At 39.8% G+C, this 13,299-nt stretch overlaps 1 long non-coding RNA gene across 1 annotated transcript in view; it reads left to right on the forward strand.

Annotated features, from left to right (window-relative positions):
• The window catches only part of LOC115350345, a 262,123-nt gene that overhangs the window by 60,052 nt on the left and 188,772 nt on the right, over positions 1-13,299 (forward strand). Inside the window, exon 2 of the long non-coding RNA XR_003926401.1 lies at positions 8,662-8,784. This is a non-coding gene — a long non-coding RNA (uncharacterized LOC115350345). The remainder of the gene's footprint in view (positions 1-8,661; positions 8,785-13,299) is intronic.

Genomic DNA, 13,299 nt, shown 5'->3' on the forward strand with positions numbered 1-13,299 from the left:
ACAGTTTAGATGGCGCAGTGCTTACTGTACAAACAACTCATGAAAAGTCAACATGTTTTACAAGTAAATAATTTACAGCCACTCTGCGGAATACAGAATAATATTTTACATTAAGTGACATTAATTAGGGTAGAAATATTCAAATGGTGAAGAACTGGGAGATGACTGTTGCAAAGAAAATTTTTTTTTCTTGCAGTCTAAATGCAAATCAGAAGCTTGGAGAGTCACGAACACATTGCTCTTGAGGGAGAAATAATTCCCATTAAGTACCCAGCTCTAAAATTATGGCAAGATTTTGCGAATGTGAGCCAAATTCAAGGCAGTGACAGTCTCAACCATTGCTGTTATTGAAGGTTTTAGGTGCATTTTAGATCTGTTTTAATTAGAGGTGAGATATATCTCATAGTCTTGGGTCTTAATCCCATAAACATTAAAGCGTGTGGTTATCCTCACCCACAGCAGCAAACCAAGTGACTTAGCAGGATTAGTTTCATAGACCTGGATTTTTAAGGTCAGTACAGACTACTGTGGTTTAATCTTGCTCATAAAATGTGCACTAGAATCACACTCAGTAATTCCTGAATTGATCCTGATGATAACTTCTGACTGAAGTTAAGTGGTTTTTTTCAGAAAGACTTAGTGATAGATTATCAACTGCTTTTCATCCACCATCAAAAAGCCGTAGTGTTAGAGTGTTAGCAGAGAAATCTCTGTGGGTCCATTATGGGTTTGTCTAATTTCACCTGTCCGCTTTGTGCCACTGTGCAATTCAAACAACGATTTGATATTAAAATTCTTACCTGCAAATAGATACGTGATAGATGTACTTTGTTAATATTTTGTAAATTTGCAGAGGCTTGGGCTTTTTTTTCCATTTAAGCCTTGCTGCAGAATGAATAATTTCTTTTGCTAAGCAATGTCCATGCACATGCAGTAAAAACAAAGCCCAAACATGTGGGTCAAGTCCTTTGCGTACTTAAATCAGTGCAACTCTGTCGACTATAGAGGGCTACATAGGCTTGTGTAGGAGAGGTTTTGACCACGTTTATCACATGCGTTCTCACCTACATAGAGCATGAAATGAGCATGCCATTCATCTGCTAGACTGTGTTAAAAATCAGATATTTAATAAATGTTTTTCTCCTTTGATTTGAAATCAGGGTGATACGATTGTTCTGCTTTGTCAGTATGAATCTGCTGAGAGCTATTTACTGCAATTGGCTGTGTGCAAAGAACTCGAAGAACTAAAAATCTGGAGTAAAAGGAGGTGAGGAAGGGAAACCAAACCCGTTGACCAGACTTCTTGCACCAAATGTTGCTGCACTTCCATAAAAAAAATTCAACTGATACCCTGAGGATTGCAAAGCTGTAGTGTCTCTGTGCAGCATTTCTGCTCTAGGAACCTCCATTGGTTTAAGCCGCCTCCTGCAGCCTTAACTGCATGAAAGGGAGTGGGAGATGGTATTATACCTTCTGAGGTATAACCCTGTATAAAAAAGTAACAGAAAAAAAAAGTAAAAAAAAAAAAAAAAGTCTATGTATATATTTGTAAAGGTTAAAACAATAAAGGGCAGCGATCATCATAAGTAATTAGAAATTTAAGGGAAAAAATTAATGGGGGGGCGGTGAAAGATCTGGACACTGGTTTGAGGAAGGGAGACAAGCCATTTGAGATAGGAAGCCTTATTTAGTTCCTCAGTTTCACAGTACATACCATAAAAAACACCCATCTGGGGTTTGAGTTGATAGAAAGGGCCCGGATGCCACGTTCCATGTGCAAAGCGATTTTGTTTGGTTGCACCCCGATAAATGTTTTCTAAGAAGTTAATAGCATGTGTATGTAAGATGTACTCAAAGATTTGCCGAATTTAATTTTTACAAACGTCAAATTTCAGTATTCAGAGTAGAAAAAAATGAATATATACTTTCCCTTTCTTTTTATGTGGAGATTTGTTTTATTTTGGAGTTAACTGTAAATCTAATCAAGCAGTATTTTACTCTAAATCATCACTTACAAAAAAATTGGGGAAAAAAGAGCTTTTTCAAGATTTTTTTTTCACCCCCACTTTCACCAACTTGTTAGTAGTTAGAACAAATAAACACAATTACCTCTAATAAAGCTAATGTGCCATTGATGCAGAACAGAAGACTTCTTTCTCTTGGAATTGGGAGGCATATTGATGACATATAATTTTCTTACAAGCATTGTGACTAATCTTGGATGATTTACTTTGGGATTTCCTAGCTCTCTAAACTTCACTCAAAACCAGATTTCGCATATTAGACATAAATTAAGTGTTAATATCTTAAAAATAAACACAAACTGAGAAAAAAACCTAAGATGGCTGCTGCTAATTGCAGTTAAGTAGCCTCCTACATTTGCACTTAATAATTGGGAATTGCTGATGTTTGTGCATTGTGATATTTAAAATGGAATGTTCATGCTCCCTGTAGAAGTAATTTATATTATGAATGATTATATCAAATATCTGCTAAAATTGGCAGGATAATTAAGTAACTGTTCAGTTGCTTGACGTGCTACAGCAGCGTGGCTGCTCTGCATTGGGCTGATAGAGCCGCAAAATGCTGTAACAGGCTGCTTACTGCTTAGTTAACTGGAGAAAGGGTATCTGTGGAAGGGGGGGAAATGTTTTGGGACGATGGAAGTGGTGGAAATTTGATTGAGGCCCCTTTGTGCCAGTTCTCCAGATTCTTCTGTGATGCCTGATTTATTAAGGTCAGTGGCAAGGTGCTGAATAAAACACAAAGGTTTAAATCTAAACCTTTAACTTGGAAATTTTGAACATGTCTTTTGAAAATATCATAGTTTTTATATTCTGAAAATTTGCTATGTACAAGGCAATTAGACTTAAGTGCTTTGAAGTTTTCAGATGGTACATGGTCTTTAATGAGCTGGTCCATCATTAAATTCATAAAAATAGTTATATTATATATAGAGTATTTGTTACCTAATATAGCTACTTCCTTTTTTGCAATGCTGGCATAAACCTAAACCATACTTATTGATGCAATTTCAGTCCTGCTGAGAATTTGCTAGCTGCCTTTCTGCCTAAGAAAATTGTATAAAAGCAGTAAGTTAATGTTAATTAGCGGTCAATGGAAAAAAAATGCAAGTCACTGTTTAAATAATTGATGGAAAGAAAAGTTAAGGGGTCCTAAGCTTTGTACAGTTACGCAGATTAGTGAAAAGCCCTGGCAGTATAATATCAAATCAGAATAAAAATGATGTATACCCTTTTCATGGTTATAAATAATTTCACAAGGTTTAAGGCGGTGAAGAATGTTATGAAAAAAACCTTCTGTAATCTCCTGAAGTGTGAAAATTAATCACTCATAAGCACTTGACAGCATGGGTTCCATACTTATAGCTAGAAACTTTACCTAGCAGTGAAACTTCTATTATATTTCAATTTACAATTTATATTTTGCTGATGCTCATACATTTTTGTAGTAAGTTTATTTGAAATTTTCATTGACAAAATCAAAATCAGACTGATTATGTTAAATCTTTTAGAGGCAGTTAAGAGCCCCTTATGTGCCTCTGGTTTTGGTCTGGCCTGAATATATTTGTGGTTTTATTCCTTCCTACGTCGACGTATCCTTTGCTGTTGAGCTGGCTGGGGATCATCTGCTCGCCTCTGCACAGCATCTGACTGAAGTGCCGTAGAAGATGAGCGCTTCAGATAGCACCTGGCATTGTGCAGAGTAAAATCAGTCTTGCCAATTAACTGTAAAAGCACTCTTGCTAATTATCTTCTATCCATTCCAGTTTATTATCCACTAACAAAAAAAGATGAACTGTACAGAATCTTGTTTATAAAACAGTATCATTTAACAGGAAATTAAACTACATGGTTCTCAGTGTGCCTGTACATCTCAGTGCTGTTTATCTGACTTGTTTAAACATTTCCGTGCAGTCCTACGCTCCAGTTCTGCGCTTCTCCTGCCAGCACCTTCGATACACTTGGCCTTGCAGAAACTGGTGTAATTTTATCCTTTCTGATCTTCAGTGCCCTTTGTTTCACTTACCCTGCCAGTCCATTTTTCTTTAGACATCACCTTGAATTTTCATCAACCTTTGCCAGCTGCAGAGGAGGGATGTTGGCATTTACAATATGGACCTGGTAGAGCCCAGTGCTTCTTTCTCAGGGGGATGTGCGATCCGTTTGTCAGTTCACGACACATATTACACTTTACTGCTGCAATATGCATAGATGACAATCACTGCAGTCTACGTACTTTAGTAAAATCAGTAAACATACTACGGTCCCTTTTTTTTTTTTTTTTTTTCCACCCATTCCATTCTTTCAGGGCAAAAATTATGCTTAAAATATCACTGATTTTGTTTGGATAGGTTGGATCAGTTCCTTTTTTGATCTCTCCTTTTTGTTAGTTCCTAGCTGCATCCATTTGTGTTATTTTGTCTGTTTGCTAGCTTTTCGATCCTCAAGTTTCATGAACTGCATGAACTCCAGAGGACAGTTGTCTGTGCATTTTCCATGCTCTGGAGCTTGTATGTAATAAAGATGAAAACACTGTAAGTCTGATTGTGCACAGTGCTAAAAGAAGGGTTGGGTTTATGATTTAGGCACTAAATTGGCATTTGATTTCCAAGAGGAAAGCTGGAGCTCTCCTACAGGGTTTCTGTGTGATATCAACAAGCCAAATAGACTACGATTTTAAAATAACTTAAAAGCCTCAGCTGTGAAAATTGCATTGAAATTCTGTCGCTCTGGGTTTCTTAAATGCTTATATTCTTGAAAGAAAAAAAAAAAAAGTACCTGGCCTTAATTTCTCGGTGTCTCAGACATTTTTCTGCCCACTATTTCTAAATCTTATACATGCAGAAATACCCTTGTTATATCTATGTATGTGTTCATAGATCGACTGAGTAAGCAGAAATTATAAGCATTTTTTTAGTTTATAAGCATTTCTTCTGCTAGATGTCAAAGATATCCTATGAAGATGAAAAGCTGTTGTAGCTCTGCTATGTCAGGTATATTTGCATTTATGTTTAGATCTTGATATTTTCCAAAACTTTCTTGAATTAACAATTTTGGAGTGCTAACCTATCTTATCGAAGAGAAAACCATGGCTGAGGTTGAGAGATTTAGAGAAGTAACATCACACAGGCCCAACAGGGTAAAAACTCCCAGCTCCAAACAAGTTTTGGACTCAGAAAGCTAGGTTGCTGGTTTTTGCAGAGTTATGACCTGATCTAAGCTTTAATGTTTTAACACTCCCCAAACTTTAAGGGAGGCTGGTTGCAGGTCTGAATTTCAGAGCCCCGCCAAGCCAAAACCCAGTCCAAGGCACCTCAGTTTCACAAAAGCTGGATTCTCATCTGAGGTTAGGAACTCATACTTGTGAAATTCCAGTTCCAGAGACACAACAGGGCTTTTGTTTTAATGTGAGTGTGCGAATTATCCTATAATCACCCGGGGATGCAATCTAACCAGAGGTCTTCAACCCACAGGACGGATTGTAACGATATGTTTTGTTGTCTCTTTCTGTCTTTACCCCTTACCCAAGTTTGTCATCTTCCCTTTAGGTCCCGTCTCTGCTATAAAATGGACTTTCTGTGTTATTGTTCCTCTTCAGCACCTACTTCATCCAGGTTGCACGTAGACTCTCTTCCTACTCATTCTTTTTAAGTCTAAGGTCCACTGGGAATACGTTTCTTGCTGAGATACGATGCATAGTGTATTAGTCAATAAGAGTGCGTGTGTCATGGTTTAACGCCAGCCGGCAGCTACGCAGCACCCAGCTGCTCACTCACTTCCCCCCAAAATCCAAAGCATAGCCCCATACTAGCTACTATGAAGAAAATTAACTCTATCCCAGGCAAAACCAGCACAACGTGAAGCCCGCGCTGTGGCTTAGCTGTTATGGTACCCAAGGGAGCAGCCTTGCCACACAACCACACTGCAATTGGTGGGTTGGAGCTATATGTGTTATAATAAACAGATCATTCCTATTAAATTAGCTTGAACATCTCTGGGAAAATTCATCGTGCTCCAACATTCATCCTGTCTTTGGAAGTGTAAGAGGAATGGGGAATGTCAAAGGCAATTTATTTATCTGTAATATGTTTCCGAAGGTTGTGTCTTGAGTTCTTTATATCCACAGTGTTCAGCTGCACAAAGTAATATAATGACGCGGTTGCTGCACGCTGTCAGGGAGAAAGTCTTTAGTTATAGTACACCACGGAGAGCACAAGACAGCAGCTGTTGTCTTTGCTCTTTATAGAGCTGTTTGGGAGGCTCTGCCTAGTGTAAGGTGAAACATTCAATTCGACATTCAATGTCAGAGTTTGCTGACGGCAGAAACTTTTGATTTGTTCCAAAAGGATGAAGATATGAATGTGTTGCTGTCATGGTTTAACCCCAGCCGGCAGCTAAGCACCACGTAGCTGCTCGCTCGCCTCCCTCGCAGTGGGATGGGGGAGAGAATCAGAAGGGTAAAAGTGAGAAAGCTCGTCGGTTGAGATAAAGACAGTTTAATAGGTAAAGCAAAAGCCGTACGTGCAAGCAGAGCAAACCAAGGTATTGATTCCCCACTTTGCATAGGCAGGCAGGTGCTCAGCCATCTCCAGGAAAGCAGGGCTCCAGCACGCTACGTAACGGTGACTTGGGAAGACAAATGCCACGACTCCGAACGTCCCCCCTTCCTTCTTCTTCCCCCAGTTTTATATACTGAGCACGATGTCATATGGTCTGGAATATCCCTTGGGTCAGCTGTCCCGGCTGTGTCCCCTCCCAGCTCCTTGTGCCCCCCCAGCCTGCTCGCTGGTGGGATGGGGTGAGAACCAGAAAAGCCCTTGGCTCTGTATAAGTGCTGCTCAGCAGTAACAAAAACATCTCTGTTATCAACACTGTTCCCAGCACAGGTCCAAAGCATAGCCCCATACCAGCTACTATGAAGAAAATTAACTCTATCCTAGCCAAAACCAGCACAGTTGCTAAACCAATCTATGGGCAGCCTGGTTTCTGTACAGGAGAATAGGATACGGGCTAGCATTAGGATCTTTAATAAGGTTTCGGATCTCTGTGCTATCGCTGTCTGTGCTACCTTGGCAAAACTATATAGGCTTGGTTTACATGACAAAGTCTTTGCCTGAACATTTGGTAAAGTCTTAGTAAAATGTGGAACACATCTGAGTGTTTCTGCCTCCTTCCAGTGTCCTTTTCACTTTGTTTATATAGCATCTCCCATCCAGGAGACTTCTTTTTCTACTTGTGAATACAGAAATAGGATTCTATTACTGTAAAATACTAACTTCTGGGCCAAAAGCAGGTGCACCTCATGCCTTTAGATCTTTCCCTTTGCATCTTATCAAAGCCTTAGTATTTTGACAAAATCTTCTGGAAGGAATGAAGGCAGCATTTTATAGCATGGAGAAGACCAGGAGAGATAGTGTCTGATTTTTCTCCTCTTCCTGCCAGCATGAAAATCTGCTCCTCAGCTTTTTATTTCCTTGCCCCCACTAATGACCTTTCTTTCACTGCTGGTTCCAAAATCTTGACAGCTCGTTAGAATCAGGAGAGACTTTGCATGATCAGAGTGATAATTTTCAAATCACTTTGTGGCTGAAAGTAAGTTTAGGAGCATTATTTATTCAAATTACAAGCATGAAGGACCACATGGGAAATATGGAGGAGTACCTTCTGTAAATGACAGCTTAGGGAGAATTTTCAATTGCATGAGACAGCTGTATCCCAAAACTTAATCTAATTACTATAGTGTAGTGAAAAATGTCACCCTGAATAAAATTGATGCTATCATATATGTTCATGGTAAATTTTGACTTACATATGGCTGTGTTTGGGATAACCTTTAAATTCTAAATCCAACTTGGGGCTGATGTAACGCTTTTGTAATTAGAGGAATTTGAGCGTGTGGAAATTTTTCCTTGCTCTGAGCAGATCAGCTCTGCTCGCAGCTGTACAAAGTTCAGAATAGCCTTTTCCTGGAACATACGGTTCCTTCCCAGCACATGTAACAAATGGTATATAAACCTTTGTTTTGCTTCCTTTTTCAATGCCCATATTTCAAAATGTTTTCCCGTTGCGTTTCAGAAATATAAAAAGAGAGGGAAATTATTCACAGAGCACTGGTGTGCCGCCCCCATATGCTTTTTCTGTTTTGTTGCACATGAGCAATTGTATGATGACTTGAAAAGTTGAGTTTCTGGAAGGCCTTCATTTTCAGCTGCTGGTGTATGCCAACGAATCTGAATATTAAATCAGATGGAAACCAGCAGCTTGAAAACATGCAATCTGCTCTGTGCTGAAATGCACATCTGTCTGATGTGTACTGCAGATCTTTGGCTCCCACTAAGGTTGTTTGAGATAACAAAAGAGTATGTTTTGAAAGCTCTGAATGTTTTTTATTTTGGCTTTTTCTTTTTTTCTTGTGTAAAATGCTGAATTGACTGTACTGGAGCCAACAGCTTCTTGATTTTCCACAAAAACTGATTTAACAGAATATAGAAATGCTGGCTTTCCTTACCCTGTTGAACCAATGTGCCCCCAACCTCTTGGTACTGACAGCACCTTTCCTCCTGGAACAACGTCTCATCTAAAGACGGTGGAGGGAAATACAGATATCATTGACTTTCTGTATCTGCTTGTTTCCCAGTGAATTCAGGGGAGTCAAGGACATGCTCAGCACCTCAAGGACTGATCTCGAAGAGAGCAATCAAGCAGGCATTGTGTGCGTCAGTGAGTGAAGAACTTGGGAACTGATTTCTGCCAACAACAGGTAAAAGCTGCCAGGGTCTGTTGCTTGCCTGGGAGAATCCACATCCAGCTCTTTGGTGATAAACAGTTTAAGAATAACATTTGCATGCAGCAAGGAGGGAGCAGACCTGCATTTCAAACTGCTGAGGAAGCCTGTAGGCCAGTCTGGTATGTTTAATCAAAGCTTCATTGAAAAATGGAATCAGTACAGATGTGTGTGTGCTTAGACTATATCCAGTGCTGATGATTTTCTGGGGCTAGCTGCTGCACAGCAAAAGCTCAAATGGCTGTTGGATGTGTCTCTTGCATAACTGCGTTTTTCACATGGAAGTGTACTAGCAAAAAGAAACTCTGTAGAAATACTTTGTATTCTGATTTTTTTAAAATAGTATCTGGATTTCTACAAAGTTCTTAATAGCTAGTCCAAGGATCCCTCCTAAGTGGACAGATCTATATCACAGAGGGAGGTTAGATGACATTGCTGAATGAAGGCTTTCTGTGTTTATCATTTTTGCTCTATGATGGCACGTTTATGTATACTGCAAATTGCTAGCAAGTGGGGATGTGCTTTTGTTGATGTGAATCAATACCAATGACTGAGGGTTCAAGCAAAGCTGAGTCCTAGGAAGCTGCAGTCTAGATACCTGATTCTGTTTTCTTTTTACCTTTGTGAATTAGCTTTATTAGAGACAGGCACTGCAAATGCATACACGAGAGGGAACATGGAAGCTGTCTAATCATTTTTGGCCCAACCCGTCAAATCTGAGGGGGTTTGCCCAGCTAAGTGTTTTGCTGTTGGACTTGATCCTCCCAGGTATTGAACAAAGCAGAGAAGGAATTGAAGGAGCTCAAAGTTTCCAAAAATAAGACCCTTAAGACTTGCTTCTGCCCCCACTCATGCCAATAGCAGAACTTGCCTGGTTTTGGAGACCAGCCGTAGCTAAAGCCAAAAGCGAGCGGGCGCACATCTGCGGCAGTGTCACGCTCTGCAGATTGCATGAACATCCAGAGCTGTGCTGCAAAAGATCGCTGCGGGGGGGAGAGGAAGATGATGAGAATGGAGCTGCTGGCTCCAAGACCTGAGCTAAAAATCCCTTTGCCTGTGGACAGTTGATCTGCTAAAATGCCATGCCAGTGGGCCTGGCACTGAAGGACAGCACTGCTCCCGGTACCAGGACTAGCTTCCAAACCCCCTTCAAGTTACGGTTTCAGTCTCGTTTGTGGCTGGCGAATCATTATCATCAAGATTTTATCTGTGCTATAGTTTGGCCAAAGTTTGAAAGTGTGGTTTGGGTTTTTTTTAATTTATTTTTTTTAAACTGTAGTAGGAAAACGTTGCCTTTCTTGGTGAAGAGCTGTCACGTGCAATGTGGATGATGCGTCATGTGCTTCCTATATAGTCAACTATCACCTTAGGGTAAAATCCTGTCTCCGTTCTGGTCTCAGTGCATCACTGAAAGTTCAGAAATTCTGACAAAGCAATGAGATGATGTCTGTGTAGTGCTGTATATGGAATAGATATTAACCCATGTGTTTTTTAAAACATATGTATGTGTAGGTGTGCACATTTTGTATATGTATGTGTGTACACGCGTGCACACTTCCTCCGGTTTGAAGTCATGCTCCTGGTAAGAAATGCAACAAGTGATATTGGTGATTCACTGGGTAATGTTGTTCTCCTCCTGTTGTTACAGATGCATACATGTTCCTTATGAATGGATATACAGAAAATAAAAAGTACCTTTCTTATCTGCAAAAACTCAAAGGCTCCGTCATAAATTCTCTTCTTCCAGCAAACCAAAAATACTCTATTACATGCACACAGCTGTAACTGCACTCCAGTGTGGTTATGCCTCTGTTCTACAGCAACTGTTTTGTAAAAATAGCTTTATTTGCCATTGCTAATGGCCAGCACGGATATTTACCAGATACCGGCATTTTAATTTCTGCTCTATTACTCGCAGCTTTCCTGCATACTAAAAATTCCTTTATTTATGTTGCAGAAAATGTGTTTGAGGACTTTTCCCATGGCTCTCCCATAGATGTCAAGCCTCAGACTATACCAACGTTGTATCAAAGAGGTATGTGTTAAGCATTACTTCATGTTTCCAATGCCTGCATGCGTATATTCTGATGATGAACTTAAGCCATATTAAATGCTAAGTTTACCTGAGGGAAGTGCTACTGTTTGGCTAATGAGCAGTGCACGTGGCTCCTGTGCAAGCCACTTGACTGGATAACTGTGTTAAGCTGTCTTGTTTCTGATAATATATGTACCACACAAGGTAGTTGATTTGGAGGGGACTGTGGATCGGATGAAAGTTCTGCGTAACATACCCGTTCTTACCACTAGTGAAACCAGTGACAGTCTTTCTGTTGTCTCCAGTAAGCTTGGGAGCATGTCCCCTGTAAGAAATGCAGAAAACAATACTGATGATTTGGTAGATAACATGACTTTGATGCTGCCGAACTGCCACAGCCATTTCAATTGCTGTATAATTAGCGTCCCAAAACGCAGTCATAAACCATTATGTAGGCTTTGATAATGGAAAATCTCAGATGTAACCACATGGAGCTGGGGCTAAGACTCAGGTTTAGAGATGTGTATGTGTCTAAACATTCAGGTGTGTTAGTGGGATTTTCCGGAGCTCTTGATTGGGTTAGATGCCTAACTCCGTAGAAATCAGTCCGGGATTAAACATAGGCTTTGAATATCAAAGACATTTAGGTTCCTGATTCCTACTAGGCATAACAGTATCTCACTAGTTAGGATCCCGTGGAGAGTTACGCATGTGATCTTTGGGAATCTAGGTCTGTTCCTGTATTTTTTCAAAAAGTCCACAATGTGTCCTTCTGTGTCTTTCAGAGTGTAAATCATTTTTGAAAGCTAAGAACATTCAGTAAAACCCATCCCTAAGAAGAACACCTTGTACGGCATTTACACTTCTGTTTATAAAATCTTTGGAATAAAACGTACTCCATTCATGTAGTAGTTGTTGTGGTTTGGGTTTTTTTTAAACTGAGTGCTACCATTAAGTTGTATAGTTATGTCCGTAGATAACTTCCCCTAAACTTCCCAGAACATAGCTAACCATAATGGTTTGTTTTGTAAGGGTCTCTGAACAGGGTTTGGGAAGTTAATTCCTTCATTTAAAGATGAGCAACACTGGGGACTGTTGCTGCTTAAAGTGTCCGATACGCAAAAGATCAGACCTTAATTATTAGTCTCTAAGCACCACTGACTTCTGAGTTATCTGCTGCAGGCATCATTTGTTTGGTATATCTCTGACCTTGGTTCATTTGACTGATAACAAACTTGGGAAATAGGAAAAAAAAAAAAAAACAACCCAGTGAATAAAATTAACATCTACTTATTAACAAAATTATTTATGAGGGAGCTGACTCGAGTTCAGTTAATGGCTGGAATGATTTTTACAAGAGAGGAAACCTTGCCTAATCGTGAGGTGCAGCTACACCAACTTGTTTCCTCACTGCCTGCTGCAATTTTGGGGTTAGATGCTCCGTTGATGCCGGTGGGCTCCAGCCACAGAGCTGTGCTGATCTGCATCAACTGTCCTGTCAACTCTGAATCTGAATTTATACCTGCAGGACAGGTTCATCGATAGTGTTGCTTGCTGCAGTTCCCCTTGCAGTGTTAATTATGCAATTCTCCCAGAGCATGAATCTATGTTGACTTTGAAGATAAATTAATTACCCTTGCACTTGCCATCGGCCTTCCTCTGTCGGTTAAGGATTATCTTGTGCCCCCCTCTTCTCTTTGTGGATCAGAAAGTCAATTAACTGGTTCCCCATCAGACGTGAAATCTATAGGGGAGAAAAAAAAAAAAAATCAAACTTTTCTACAGCTTGGACTGGACTTCAACCAAATTTCTTTCTTGTAACTTTGCAGCTCAAGGCAGGTTTTTATTTTCCCTGTAGCATTGAGAATCCTTTGTTCACTCCGGATTATCAGCCGAGGCTGGTTTATTTCCCAGATTCTTGCTTATTTTGTGTGTTTTTAGGTTGAAAGAAAGTTTTTATTGTTTCTCTGTTTTTGTTTTGTCTGGCATAAAGATACATTTAGGTGAGTGAAAATACTAATATGACAAATTAGGCCAACAGATTCAGGTACAGGTCTTTTGTTTCCATACAAGAACAAACAGACCAGTAGGAATGACCTTCCTACCAACAGTATCTTATCTTTATTAATGCAGTATTGTTAACAAAGTGCAAACTTTGTGCACAGATAACTCCTAAGTGGCTAGAGACAGTGTATGTGGTAGAATGAAAGTATCTGAGGAGTGGTTGGCAGGAGAAAAGATCTAGCTGTACTGGTTCTTCTGGTTCTTTTCTGAAGAGCTGGGTTGTAGATCCTTAAAATACAGGAAAACTTTTGCAAGACAGTGTCTCATTCTCTGAAATGTTGACCTGTCCCAGATCGTCCCAGTTGCCTTTTGGGGTCGGGAGCCCAGAAAACCCCATGCCCCATCAACAGAGGCATTGAAATTATTGATTAAATTCCAGATCTGAAATTAGA

The sequence above is a fragment of the Aquila chrysaetos genome, chromosome 13 (assembly GCF_900496995.4).
Source record: "Aquila chrysaetos chrysaetos chromosome 13, bAquChr1.4, whole genome shotgun sequence".
In the NCBI taxonomy this organism is placed as follows: Eukaryota; Metazoa; Chordata; class Aves; order Accipitriformes; family Accipitridae; genus Aquila; species Aquila chrysaetos.